Below are 14677 nucleotides of genomic sequence, written 5' to 3' on the forward strand. Positions count from 1 at the left end.
GATGTGATCAAAAAGAAAATGCTATATGTGTTTGTCAAAGAAATTCATTAGGAAACCATTCTGACATACAAATTTGCCCGTGACAGGGCAGAAATGCATGATAAAAAAAATTTTTTTTTGCATGAACGCATGCTGAGATGACGTGTGTTTCTCATAGTTTTAACACGTCCTCCGTATGACTGAATGTTCACATTCAAGAATAAGAGTAAGTGGAATTGTACGTTTCTAGCAGAACGTTAGGTGTTGATTCGACTCAGTGTGCATGTTTCTGGACACACTTTATGACTTCTTCTCTGAGACTGGGATTTACTGTGGGGCTATTGAATGCAAGCTGCCTGTGTTAATCTAAAAGCTCCATTACGATAAACAACAGATGATCGTATTTGACGTGGGCTCAGAAATTGTTAGCAATATATATATATATATATAGAACAGCAAAATGGTGACTGTATTCGGTAACCTGAATGATGATCTGAAGTTCTAGCAGTGCGTGTGTTTTGAATATTGACTAAACTGTCCTGGTCTGTAAGGCTTATGTAGAGCTTTTAAAAAATCTTGGGGCCGAAATCATCTTAGGTAATATATAATCAGAGAAAGGATGTTCTATCCTTTTGTAAGTAAGTTTGTTTTTATTTCTTAATCGCTTATGTTAAATGTATTTTTGTTTTTGGCTTTTGTCTTATTTTCACCCTCTTAGGACTGCTGGAGACGGTGTGTTTGAGTCCACCGTGTCCGGGGCGTCACACGTGGCTCTCGTGACATTCACTTTTATATGTATATATATGTGTGTGTGTGTGTGTATATGTGTTTGTTACTGACAATTGACTTCAAATTAATTGTAATGATGTGCCCAATTTGTGTCTGACTGAAAACTAGTGAGAGAGAGAGAGAGAGCGCTGTGATCACCTGTAGCGTTTGAATGCAGCCAAATTCACAACCCACTCGTTGTCATTGACATATTTCTTTCTGTTTCTCTTGTCAGACAACTGGAGGAGTGTGAAGTTTGATCGCGGCTCATAAACCCCATGTTGACGAGCAGTTGTTGCCGAGCCGCTGAGCGGCAGGTAAAATCATTATGTAACAATCGTCAGACAAAACAAACAAAAACACAGGTTAAGGACAGCAGCTGTGCTGTGAGATCGGCTATACGGACATTTCCAATTAGCAGCTGCTACCATCGAAATGAACGGCTGCATTTGTGCTTGTAAAGCATGAAAAAAATAACCTACACTATATTATAAATGTGGGTTCTGGAACGTACGTGTAAGTGTGATATGACGCAAAGTGATCACGTTGATATTGTTGTTATTGTTGAGCTTGTATTTATGGACTTTTGTGTTAATTATTTATTAAATCTAATCTTACTACGCTTATCGTTGTGCACCAAAATACGGAGGCAAATTCCTTGCATGGGATTACAACCCCGATTCTGATCATCACCCTAAATATGGATTCAATATGGATCAGTCGGCACCAAAACTGTCACTTCTTCACTTCCTTAACTTTTGAATGTTTTAAACTAGAATTCTCACGTGAAGCTCCTTTAACGGCAAGGTGGTGGATTTATAAATTCAGCACATTCCCGATTTGCCGTGTACTTGTGATCGCTGTGGCTTTCTCTTTGAAGAGTTTATCGCTCCAAAGTGCAATAACTTTGACCGACAGGCTGTCACTGTATGCACTATTAAAGGTATACCTTCATCAGTAACTACTGATGATTTCGATTTTTCTTACTTTCACTTTTACTGTACTCTTTTTTTTTAACATTGTCACTGTGAGCACGTTAGCATGCTGATGTTAGCATTAAGCTCAAAGGTCTTTGTCGTTCCTTCTACTGTTAGCAGTGACTAATATTCTAGTTTGAGCTTGGCAGTTCATCAATGACCGTCGAAAGGGTTAACCCTAACCCTGTTATCAAAACAGCTTCGACTCTGCGGTCCATGCGCTCGTTTGTTCTCGGGCTTCTGGTCGCATCACAGTGGCTGTGACTGGAACCCTCAGACTTCCCCTTACACTTGTGCTCTTCCTTCTTAAGTTGGAGTTTGTTTTTAGTCTCCATTTCGGCTGCTGCTATTGTCATTGTCAAAATCAGCCGGTTACGCTGGAGTCCCCGGCGAAATGTGAACGTAACATCAGAGAGAGGCGAGTCCTGGTTTCATTAAAATAAAAAATAAAAAATCTTCTTACATGAAGATTTGCGATGGCTTTGTAAGGGAATATGTGAAGGAGTGGAAGTTGCTTTTATGAGCTATTTGTCTGCATCTCCCTAAACGCGCTTCTTTTGTTTTTCCAAAAGAGAACCGTCGACCCCCGCCCCCCCCCTTCTCTGTGATTTCAAAGCGTGCCGACTTCTCCAGAGTTAAGAAACTTATCATAGAAAGTGGCGCGCTGGGAGATCCGCGGGACGCGAAGGTTTGAGTAAATACGACGATGAAACAATCAGTGATGAAAGTCGGACAAGCAGAGGGGGCTGGAGCGGGAAGGGAAAGGCTTTCCCCCCAGCACACCGCCTTAATGAAGAGCTCTTCCCATCTGACAAAGGCCTCAACATGCACATTTGCATATTTTGCACGTGAGCAGACTCACACGTACACACACACACACACAAACACACACAAAACAAAATCCTCCGGCTTATTATTTCCCAACAACACAGTTACCGAGGGATGTCACTCCAAAGGGTGAGGGCAAAAAAAAATGATTTGCTCCCGTCTTTCTGAAAGGTTTTTTTCCATTTTGTATTTGTCCATTTTGCTCTATCTACTTTTCATGAATGAGGAAATAATACACTTTGCATTTTTGAAAATAGACAGTGGATTTGGAATTGATTTGTTTGCCCTCTGCTTTTTTTTTCTTTTCTTTTTTCTCTAGTTTCTAGTTTTGGGGGTTTGTTTTGATTTGGTTCCATCTTTCTTTTTCTTCTCATTAGATGAAGATTTGACTGATATCCATTTGAATAATATTTACTGTTTTTGATTTTGATCATCTGCGTCACACATCAATCTATATATCATATCATGTCAATCCAAAAACTAGTCAGAATTTGGAGTTTGACACTTTGGGAGTCAAAGGACGGGGTGCCTGAACGCAGCATTTTCATTGCCGGGCGCTACACGAAAGAAGGAGTGAAGCCTCCTTGGAGCTCTTTAGAAAAGACGAAAAGACTTTCTCTTCTGCAGGACAGCTAACCGTTAGCATACTGACAGGTACTGTCATAGCCCGTGAAGCTCGCCTATGACTCATAGCCTAGCAACAGCCTGACGACACTTTGAGGTAATAATGAGTGGGACAGAGCATGATAAACGCCTATGTAAGTGCTGGAAACAAGTACAATGTTGTAATTATTATTTTAGTTGTAATGAAAACCGGGATATTTTTGTGTTTTACAGATATCTGTCGGGACTCGAGACACCCAGCTTGAAACCGGGACAATCCCCCCCCCCCCCCCCGACACTATTTTGTAACGGCACAAGACGATTATGATTGTTTTAGTTACGGAGCCGGGAGTTGATTAGCTTAGCTCAGCTTAAAAAATGGAAGCAGCAGAGTGAAAAATCCACTCGCCAGCACCAGGTACTTTTCATTGGTTTAGCTGTTGGTTTCTAATTTGAATTGTAATGAATTAGGCTCATTTTCAAGCTTCGGTCAGGGTACAGTCAGCCCGTCAGAGCTTTTTGCTAAAATCAGGTGTCTGCTGCTGCTGGAAACAATGTTGATGAGAGCAGTGAGACTTGAACCAAGCAGTTCAAGTTGTGGTTGTACAAAAAAACCCCAGAAACAAAGCGCATTCCCAAAATGTGGAACTACTCCATTCAAGAGAAGCTAAAACTCGAGGACTAGGACATAAAATATTTCTGAAGCTGTCTTGTAGACAACTAGTGTTGTGCTGTGATAAAATCCACAATAAATACGTACACGCCGCGTGAATCAAATCCTGTTGGAGTTTTAATTAAAGCTTCGTATCTGTCAGGTCTAACCCTGCTCTGAACTCTTTTCATGTCATTCCACACCTGTTACCCAAACCATCATCCTGAAGGTCGGTGGTGGTGGTGGTGGGGGCCCCATCCAAACTGCTCTGGCTTTGGAACCCCTCATCTCATTCCGCTCCCATCCATAACAGTGCCTGTGTGGTATTATGGTATTTGCGCAGAAAAGAACCTCATGAGCTTCCAATTAGCAACCAACAAAACCAACACAACCTGTCACAGTGGATTATCCCAAAACCGCCCCTCCCTCCCTCACCAAACCCCCCCCCCCCCTTTCCACATCACATGCTGGTTTGCTCCACCACCCTATTTACATTTTTATTGGCCAATTATCTCCCGCTCTCCCCAGTCTGTCTGGGAGCAGGGCGCTCAGTAATAGGGGGAATCTCAGCCATTCTCTAATTGAAAGACTTTCTGGGGATTATGGAGAGGTCAGAAATAAAGTTGTTTTGAGAAATCATAAACATAAGCCTTTTCTCTCACTCTGTTGAGGAATATTATTTTTTCTCCAGCAGCTGTTTATCATTGCGGGAGGTTTTTTTTTTTCTTTTTTCTTTTTTTTTTCTTCCCCCCTCAGAGCAGAGGGGCTTATCTCTCCTCCATGAATACTTTAAGTTGGGAGTCTGGAGCGCTTATTACCAACTGGGGAACCGGGAAGGGACAGAGGGATGATAGGACTTTTAGATGGGTTGAATTAGCCTTGCATGTGCCATTCGCTTTTCTCTTCAATCATGCGTGCCTCTGGTGTGTCGTGATGTTGTAAACGCAAAGGTTTGACAACCACGAGACGCGGAGGCTGCAGCACAAACACGCACCCGCGTTCGTTTCGCCACATCCACGTGGCAGCATGCTTTGAATGGCGACCCTGACACACACGGTCCGAAAGGCAATAGGCCGATTTCTTTGGATTTTAATTGGTTCATTTCACTCACCAGATGCTTCTCACGCACACAGGAGGAGAGAGCTGGAGCCGGTGTGCAGCTTGCTGGGTCCCCTGGTTTTTGGAACAAATGCTAACAGTGCTAGCCAGATGTTATTTAAGGGCACCTATGGGGACAAACTTTAAAGTGTACTGTGCCTGCTGAAGAAAAATAACTAGATAAAGTTCAGGCTTGCAAGTAACATACTGTGCTCAGGTGAGCTACAGATTTGGAAACAGATATTTACTGTTCTTCGTTTGTACATGCAGTAATCCCACCTCGTATGAATCTGGGGAGTATGCTGAAAGTTTATTTCTGTTCTTTTGAATAGAGCAGACGTGCACTAAATTGTCTTTAAACAGCTCTCTGAGCAGCAGTTTTATTCCATGCTTGCTTCATTAGACAGCGGGAGACAGAATGATGGGAGACGGAGGGAGGGGATGACGTGAAAAAAAGGTCATGGACCAGATTCAAATCCATAATGCCGCAGGACAGCCAGGTTTAGGTTCGAGCCAGACGGAATGTGGCCAGGCCGCCGGGTGCCACCTACGCCTGCTCGTAATCAGCCACTTGTGGGCAGATAAGTCATCTTGTCATGTTGTCAGGTGACCTACATTGGTGGAGTTGCATCAGATGGAAGTTATATTTAAGCATCTAGCTCATCCATTTGCCGTGCCTGCACTAGTACACATTCAGAATGTAGGATAGGAGAGATCTGGTTAAAATCTGGTTAATGATGAAACTCGCAAACCTTTGAAAATACTCAAGTAGGTGTCTAAAGCTGTCATGAACAGGCAGTGCAAAGGTAAAGGTGTGAGGTTTCCGTGCATCACAGAAACAACATCTGACAGAGCAGCAGGGTGGAACTTTTAAAGCCCTTGTGTGTAGGATTTAACATGGTCTCACTTTAGTGACCCCTGGTGGTAGTAGTGAAAAAGACACGTGGGCAGACAGCACAGGCCCAGCATATACACAATACTCGTGTATAAACAGTGTGACAATGAAAGTATGAACGTACATGCTATTGCACAATTGTTTTGTAAAAAAAAACATCATGGTTTTGCATATCTATGGATTAATTGTAAATCAGGTTTATTTACATTTAAAAAAATGAAATAAAAATAAAAAGGGTCTATTCTTCAGACACCCACATGCTTCAACGCCCGCATCCCCCATTTGTGGTCTCTAATAGAGATAATGACATAATCAGGGTTATTCCCTCAGTGGCGGGACGTTGTACTCCCCATGTGTAAGAATCGGTGGAGTGCTCCCCCAATAAACAAAGTGAAATCCGCTGATTCAAATGAATTGGATGCTTTTCTTACACCACAATGTGCGAAAATGAAGGAAGAATCTGAGAGGTGAAAATCAAAACGATTGGTACGATCGGCATTTGTTTGTGTGTGTGTGTGTGTGTGTGTGTGTGTGAGAGAGAGAGAGAGAGAGAGAGAGAGAGAGACAGGGAAGAGGGAGAAAGGAGGCCGACTGGAGTGAGACTGGAGAGCCAGACAGAATAGAAGAAAACATGCGAGTCAATGATAAAGAGTGTGTGTGTGTGTGTGTTTAAGGTTGTAGTGATTGCTGGTGGAGGAGATAAGTGGACGGAGTTTGCAGCCCAACAAACAGCAGCCATGAGAAGAGCGGAGAGGAGAGGCTCTTGGGTAAAGACGCGTGCTGCACTTAAGAGCCAATTACTCACCATGTACACATCTCCTCCTCCTCCTCCTCCTCCTCCTCCTCGTCCCTCTTCCTCCGCTATCTCTGCCTCTCTGCTATCCAGCATGGCACTCATCTTAGTTTAATGGCCCACAGGGACTCCAACACACACATTCCTGCACACACACACACACACACACACACACACACGCATACTCATAAAGGCATGTTTGCATGTGTGCAGTGTGACTGCACACACAGAGATTGCCTCATGATGTGTGTTTGCAATCCTTTAATCTGTTCTGTAACTCTCTCTGTTCTTTTACTATCTCCTTCCCTTTCTGCTTCTACTACTACACACACGCACACACACACACACACCCGCGCTGCTACACACTCACACACAGACACACACTCATCTTATTTTAATGCGTCTGAAGGGGAGGCACTCAGCAGCACAGCAGGGGGGCTTCCTGGCAAGTCACGGAAGCACTGAAAACATACACTCCTGCTCACGCTACCACCATGCACACATGAAAACACACACACACACACACACACACACACACACACACACACTCAGATGCAGGATATGCAGTATATGCATACATGCCAGCATGTAGCATAGCACAGAAATAACACAGAAAATCACAACACGGTGAGGCGCACATGTTGACTGTTGTGTTTTGCGGGGGGGGGGAGTAAAAGTCATCCAAATTCCGTGACTGGGAGGCTGAAAACACTCTCACCAGTCCACCAGCGCTAGACAGGAAACTCTGCCAGAGGCTGTCCTGATCTGACAAGGTCTTTTGGTCTTTTGATCAAACCCACTGAATCACAAACACTTGCTTTCAGTCTGCACGGACGCTTTTACAATAGCATGTTTGTTTGTTTTTTTTTGTTTTTATTTTTTTTTAAAGGTGCGGTGTAAATGTTCCGGAAGCATTTCCCAAAGTAGGATTGTGGCGACATTAAAACGATTATCAAAGCAAATCACAAGGGCATCAATTAATTTACCAGATTTTCTACTCTTGTAGTAGTAACCCTGCAAGTCACTTTGACACACACACACCCCCTCCGCCGTCTGCCTGGTGTGACTTCATTAACAGCCAACCTTTGATAAATCTGCCTGCTGGGGTGTGTATTCCCTGCTGGCTTTTTTTTTTTTTTTTTGATTTGATCGATAATTGCGAGTCCTGGAGAACACGGGGGGAAAAAAACACCCAGCTCGGCCGGTGTTAGAAGTATAATTTGCAGGATGCAGAGGAAGGAAGAAATAGTGATCAAGTGCCAAAAAAATGACTGCCAGGAGAGCCAGCGTTGGTGGCCGACTCCTCAAGAAGTTGCATGAAAAGGAGGGAGAAGCATAAAATGTCTTTTGTGAGGGGAACGGTTCACCACGAGGCAAACATGAAGAACTCATATAATCATCCAGAACCCTTTTTCAAGTAGCTTGGATTTCAACATCCCAACATCTGACCAGTTTAAAAGGCCGATATTGTCAGTTGTCACACGCAAGCCACCACGTCGATTTGGCCATCAGGCTCCTGTGAAGTGAATTCTTTTTAAATTGTTGTATTGTAGATGTGTTTGGGACCTGTGCTGGGTGCTTGAAGAACTGCGAAGAACCTGCTGGATGGGGGATTGACTCCTTGAACCAGGTTGACGCAAATTGCACACACCCTCGTAGAACTTGTGTGACTTACTCTCTGGAGTGTCGGGTGGGATCCAGACCAACCCCCCCCCGTTCACTTTGGGTGTGTGAAAAGTTGAGGCGGGGATTCGACTTTCGGAGAATGGCCAATCATGTAGGCCGCCGATCAGACCAGAAGACGCCCACGAGAAGAAGAACCTTCTTTACCTTTTACCAGCATAGGGGTCAGGGGTTAAAGGTCTTCTTCTTCTTCTTCTTCTTCTTACCGTCACCTTCTGGATTGGTGGTGGTGGTGGTAGGGGGGGCGTTAAAGTTCACAACATAACGTCACACAAATGGACCACGTCACTTGCACACCGCCGCACAACCCTCTGTCGGATTTGGTCTGAATGCGGCCTTAGCAGTACGCTGGAGAAACAATTGTCAACCTGTGTAGAATTCATAGAAAAAGGACGTTCCTGATAACGTCACATCTTCTTCTTCTTCTTCTTCTTCTTCTTCTTCTCATAATCATGATGTTTAGACGTTTTCCTCAAGTGAATTGACTTCTTCACATCGGTGGTTACAGTGCAGCCATGTCACGTCAGTCTCCACGGCCGCTACTATACTTTCTGCTTCCATCAGCCAAAGCATGGAGAGCCCTTCTTTTTTCTTCTAGAATGTATTCATAGAAGAGCAACAGGAGGCTCAACATGTGTTTTTTTTTGTTGTTAACCATCAGTAAATGTTTCGATAGAACGAAGGCTCAGTAAAACAGCAAAACGGTTTCAAACTGTGCAGTACCACCGACATGCCAGTTGATGGCATTTCTGAGTAACTTTACCTCTGGTGAAAGCAACAACATCTGATGTGCTTAGCTAACCGGCTTGTTTACAACCTAACCCATTAGCCCTATTGAATTAGCACAAATTCAGAATTTAAACTGGCATGAAATCCACCCGCTGGTCGAGGGAAGGGAGAAGGCTTTGGGTGATCTGTGTCAGCAACGTTCATAATCATTCAAGAGCTTTTGGCCGCCACGGCAATAACACGAGGAGTCGAAACAGAGGGGCTGCGTGTTTTGGTGGTTTATTATTGAAAGGCGACAGAAACGAAAGGCAACAATGGGTTTCTTTCATCCACTATTGCATGACATTATCGAGCTGTGTTACATGTTTTACTGACTTTAGATACAGCGCAGGTTGTTGTTATTGTCATTAGTAGTTCTATGGTGGCTGTTTTTGTTGTTGTTTTTTTTTGCTTTTTTAGGAGTAGTTTAGTCGTAGTTGCTGCCTTGGTAGTGGCTAATGGGGATCCAAATAAACACATAAATGCGATTGCATGCTATCAAAGATGGAGATAATGGCCACAGCTGTGACAATAAATTATTATTGAAATGGAATTACCCTTTGAATAGAAAATCGATTGCAATTCTGCACTGATCTCACTTACTCGATGACCCCCTTTTGCCCAATGTGGTCATTCCAACATGGCCGAGTGCGTGTCACACTGAAGTTTCAGAGCTTTCCACAAACAGCACAGCGCTGTATATTTCTGTATATTTGGAGTCGAAACTTGCCACAGCATTTGACGCTAAGCCTCGGTGCAGTTGTTTTGATCTTTCTAACAGTGGCCAAAGGGAAGGGGGGGTGGGGGGGGGGGCTGACAGCACCGTTCCAAATTGCGTTTCTGGGACAAAGCCTGTTTTTGTTCAGCCCTGTATGCGGACAGAGTCACAGCGAGGCCAGTGGGCCGAAAGTCTCATGGTCCATAATCCTGATTTTACACTGTAAACAAACTGGCTGCATTCTGTGGAGAGATGTTCAGCCGATACTGAAAAATCAAGCTTATCAGCAGTGGACAAAAATATGGGTTCGGGAACAGCAGGCGCTCCCGTTGCTGAATCCTTCTTCAACAGAAACACAAACCACCCCAGTCCAGCAGACAGTAAAGAAGAGTACGGCCCCTGTCATGCTATGTATTATGCAAAATCCTGCAGTTTCCTGGAAAAAAAAATAAAAAAAAAGTTGTGCAAGGCTTTTAGAGCAGAACGGACGGGAGCAGAGCGGGACTCTTGAGTTGTGGTTCTGGTGGCGGTGGGGGTGGCTTGGAGCTACGGTAACAGATGTTTTACCAAGAACACCCAGGGTGCCTGATGGGGATGTTTTAAAGGTCACTGTTACCGCTGCAATAAGAGGCGGTTTCCCCAGAGCTCCACCATACTGTACCTGTCAGCAAATACCAGGCCTGGGCTGTTCAGCTCCAGCTACTTTCCACTGAACAAAAGGAAGGTGTTGATTTGTGTATTTAAAACAGAGGAAATATAAATATGCAAAGACCTCTGAGGCATTTAGGGACAGCTCCTTCAAGTATGACAACACAGGTCTAATGCAGCTGCGCTATTATATCAAGAATACCTGTAGTGGCCCAGTGATGACTATACTCTCCACTAAACAAGCCAGTGGGCCGGCTAAGCCTCGACACAAGCAGCCACAGTTTCATCTTCACTGCACTACACAATGATATCACATTAAAAGCCAGACACGCAAAGCAGAGAGCAGGAGCAGAGCAGCGTCTTTTGGTAGTAGCAGGATCTGTAAGAGATCACTCACTCCATCCCACAAGCAGACCGCGGTTAGCTTTGCGAATGTAAGTGCTGCAGTGTTTTGTTTTGTTTTTTTCTTCTGTGTGTTCTGTCTCCAAGCAGCTAATGGACGTGTTATCCGACTGACGGCGCAGATCTTTTAATTAAGATGGTAATATCGCGCACCAGCTGTGTGTTTGGATACGTCTGTGTGATGGCTCAGACAAATTGATTTAAAAAAAAAAAGAAAAGAGCCTTCTAATAACATCAGTCGGTTTAATTAATACATTTTTTTTTGTATTTTCCTTCCGCGCTCTCGTGTTCTTTCTCCTCAGAGCATTAAGGAAGCGGAGACGCACAATAGCTGCTGATTTTGGTTTCAACATATTTAGCTCGTTTCCACCCGGAGTGAATCATTTGTGTACGGGTCTTTCCATCATCTGTGCATTCATTCTCCACCGTCATATAATGCATCTGACAGGAAGCTTTTACCACATTTTGCTGTGAAGAAAACAGTGGGGGGGGGGCTAGAAAATGCGGAACAGCTGCTCTCTGCTCACATACATGATCATGTTAGTCACTATTAGGGTCTTTCTGTGGGCCCGGGTCGAGGACCTCCTACCTGGATACAGTTTGGAGTTTAGTTTCACTCCCTGTTTGTTCTGTCAGATACCAGCCTCATGTTCCTGTGCTTTCAGCCGGATCCGAGCCGTGTTAACTTACTGCTGTTCCTTACTTCCACTGATCAACCAGACGTGGACATGTTCGGTGCTATTTGGTCAGCGGACGGCTTTTAAAGATCGCAGGGTAGGAGCAGAACAAACAGTAAGGGAGCTTTTTAGCACACCACCTGCCCAGCACCAAACAGCAGACGCAGTAGCGACTAGCCCGGCATTTAGCCCCTACGGAGCCAGATTGTCTCAGGAGTTCATGTAAAATGATATTACGCCGCGTGCCCACCAAACTTCACTTTCGAGGCAACGCACGGCAGAGAACACACACTGTGCCTTCAGCAGCCAGCTCTCACGATGAACTACAACAACAAATAATGCGTTTTCCCCTTAAGCAACTACGCAATCGGAAACACACGCGCACGTCCCCTTTAAACAAACGGCATAATGGGCATGCGTTGTCCATATTGCCGTTATTCATTTAACCTACTACTTAACCACTTCACTTTCCGCTGTCACACCTACACATTTTTAACGCTCACCCTATGTTCTTTAAACTGCAACACACTGACCATACAAAATGAATTCAGACAACACCCACTAAGGAGGTGCACGTTGTTTTACATTCAGTGCATATTTTCTTATATATCCATTACATTAATAGGCAATTGTTTCCTAACACGCTAGCCGTAACAATTTCAAAAGGTGGATATTATGGTGGAGTTCTCCTGTCAGCAAATTGTGTTTTGTGTAATCAATTACTGCAGCAGATTAGAAACCAACAGACTGGACCAGAGTCTTGATCGTGGAGTGGACGTAGAAGTAGAGTATTTAAATGACGTTCGGGTCTTCAGCGGGAAGGTTGTCGGAGACGGTGTTGCTGAATAACCGTTTCAGGTCCACACGACCTCGCAGTTGAGCTCCGTGCTCGACTATCAAATGTGTGGGTTAGCTTTATTGCAAACAAACGCGCCGCAGCTTCATCCTTAGCGGGTAATTACTTTCTCAGCTGCAGGGCACGTTTCTGATGAAACTGGGCTCGCTGTAACGCTGGAGTCAAAGTTGCATTCACCGTTATTATAAACGAATCTCTCCACATTATCCAGAGTTATTCAAAAGGCCCCGGATAATATCTGGTGAGGATCGCCGTCACGGCACAAAAGGCAGCAGCTCTTATAGCTGGCCACTGATTCGGCTGGCCATGATGGAGGCGAGGGGTCGGAGCTCACGCTACTCCTTTATGCTCATCGACACTGCGGAGTGAGAACAAAACGGCTGACAACATTTTTCAGGACAGAGATCTGCCGGGTGCAAAAACACGCCCCGAAACACACACTCACACACACACACACACACACACATACATCCCGAGGCGCTCATATCAGACACAAAAAGAAATAATTCAGCTTTGCACTCGAAATCACCTCTGATAGTCCCCAGCCATGAAATTTCAGCTTTGGCAAAGAGGCAGGCACAAAAAAAGGGGAGACAAAAACAAAATCGCACAAAACACACACGCATACACCCTCCCACGCACAAGCCTGCCAAAAGTGGATTTGGCCAGGGATCTGTCTCTCTCTCTCTCTCTCTCTACGTCTCACTCTCTCTGTCTCTCTATCTATCGGTGTTAAAGACAGCCTGGTGCTGGTGACGGGTGCCTGATGGGCTCAGTGCCACGAAAGGGCCAGATGTTAAACTCTGGTCCTCTCCTCTCTTACATAACTGCTGTTTTATCGGGCCAATTCCCTGCGGTGTAATGAGGCCAATAAAATCAGTGCCTCGTTAGCATACTTATGTAAGCTGAACTAATGAACTGGGCTCAGTCTCCCCCCGAGCCAGGACGAGAACCAGGGTATATTTAGGGTGTGTATATTTATATGTGTGTATATGAATATATATGTATAATATATATTAGTAATAAGGTTGTCATGTTCTTTTGTTTTTTTTGTCAGCCTCTGTAGTCAGGAGTCAGCCCCACTTTGTGATCAAGAGCCATGGAAATGGTTTATGGCGCAGTCAACACATTCTCCCTTTAATCCGCTGAACACTTGCATTAGTGAGCGAAGACTGCGAGGCAGCACAGTATAAGCCCTCCTGAATGCTTTCCAGGGTGATGGCATGAGAGGGGAGGAGGGGGGGAGAAAAACTGGAGAGGGTGAGGGACGGGTCGAGGAGCGGATGAAGGGGGAGGGCCGAGAGAGCGAGGAGGAGGCTGGAGAAGAAGACAGGGTTAAGCTGGGTGAGGCTGGGACAGAGACACAGCATGTCAAAGGGAGGAGAGGAGAGGGGAACGGAGCAAGAGGAGGGCGAAAGGCAGAGAAAGGAGGGGGGGGGGGAGTCAATAGGGGGAGAGCAGGGAGCCGGGGCTCCTCTGTGGGAGTTTGACTTCACACCCGCTGTTCCTTTTTGCTGCTTTTTTTTTTCTCCCCCCCCCCTCCCAAAACCTTACGTCTGAAATCTCACTTCATTTCTTCCATGACATCTTGGCCTGGCGTCGTCCATGCATCGGTGCCCTGCCCTCCTTCCACTGTCTGCTTCTTCTTCTGTCTTTGCAGAGTTTGTGGTTCGTCTAGGTGTGTACGTGTGTGTGTGTGTGTGTGTGTGTGTGAAGGGTGTCTGTGTTATATCAAAGCTGGAGTGCCAGATAAGCCTCTCCTAAACAGTGTGAGATCGACAGAGCTGCAGGCCGCCATCTAAGACTAGGAACACCCACCCTCTGAGCAAAAAACCCCGTGGAAGCCAAACACACACATTTACTCAACTACGGCGCTAAAGTACAGTTTTGAGGCCTCAACTTTATACTTCTGCTGCGCTACATTTCAAACGTTGTACTTTTTTACTCCGCTACATGTATTTGACAGCTCACGTTAACTACAACTTTAAAATGGTCCTTACGCACTAATGCATCAGTGGTTATAAAACAATAATGTATCCGTATAATGAGTACGTTTACTATAGTAAAGTTTACTGACGATACTTTTGTACGCAAGTTTTGAATGCAGTTTAAATTACGTCGATATTTCCAGGGCTTTTAAAGATGCCTTTAAAGAGCAATTTAACACCTGTAGCCACACCCAACAGTGATGTCACGGTGTACTGACACCACCCTGGAGTAAACCAGTTTCATCGGATTAAAATTAAAATTAAAAACCCTTTGCGCCACATTCAGAACATGTGAAAGGACTAGCTTCTTTGACGTTAGCTCGACGAGTTGGTTGAAAACTGGT

The sequence above is a fragment of the Enoplosus armatus genome, chromosome 3 (genome assembly GCF_043641665.1).
Source record: "Enoplosus armatus isolate fEnoArm2 chromosome 3, fEnoArm2.hap1, whole genome shotgun sequence".
Classification (NCBI taxonomy): Eukaryota; Metazoa; Chordata; class Actinopteri; order Centrarchiformes; family Enoplosidae; genus Enoplosus; species Enoplosus armatus.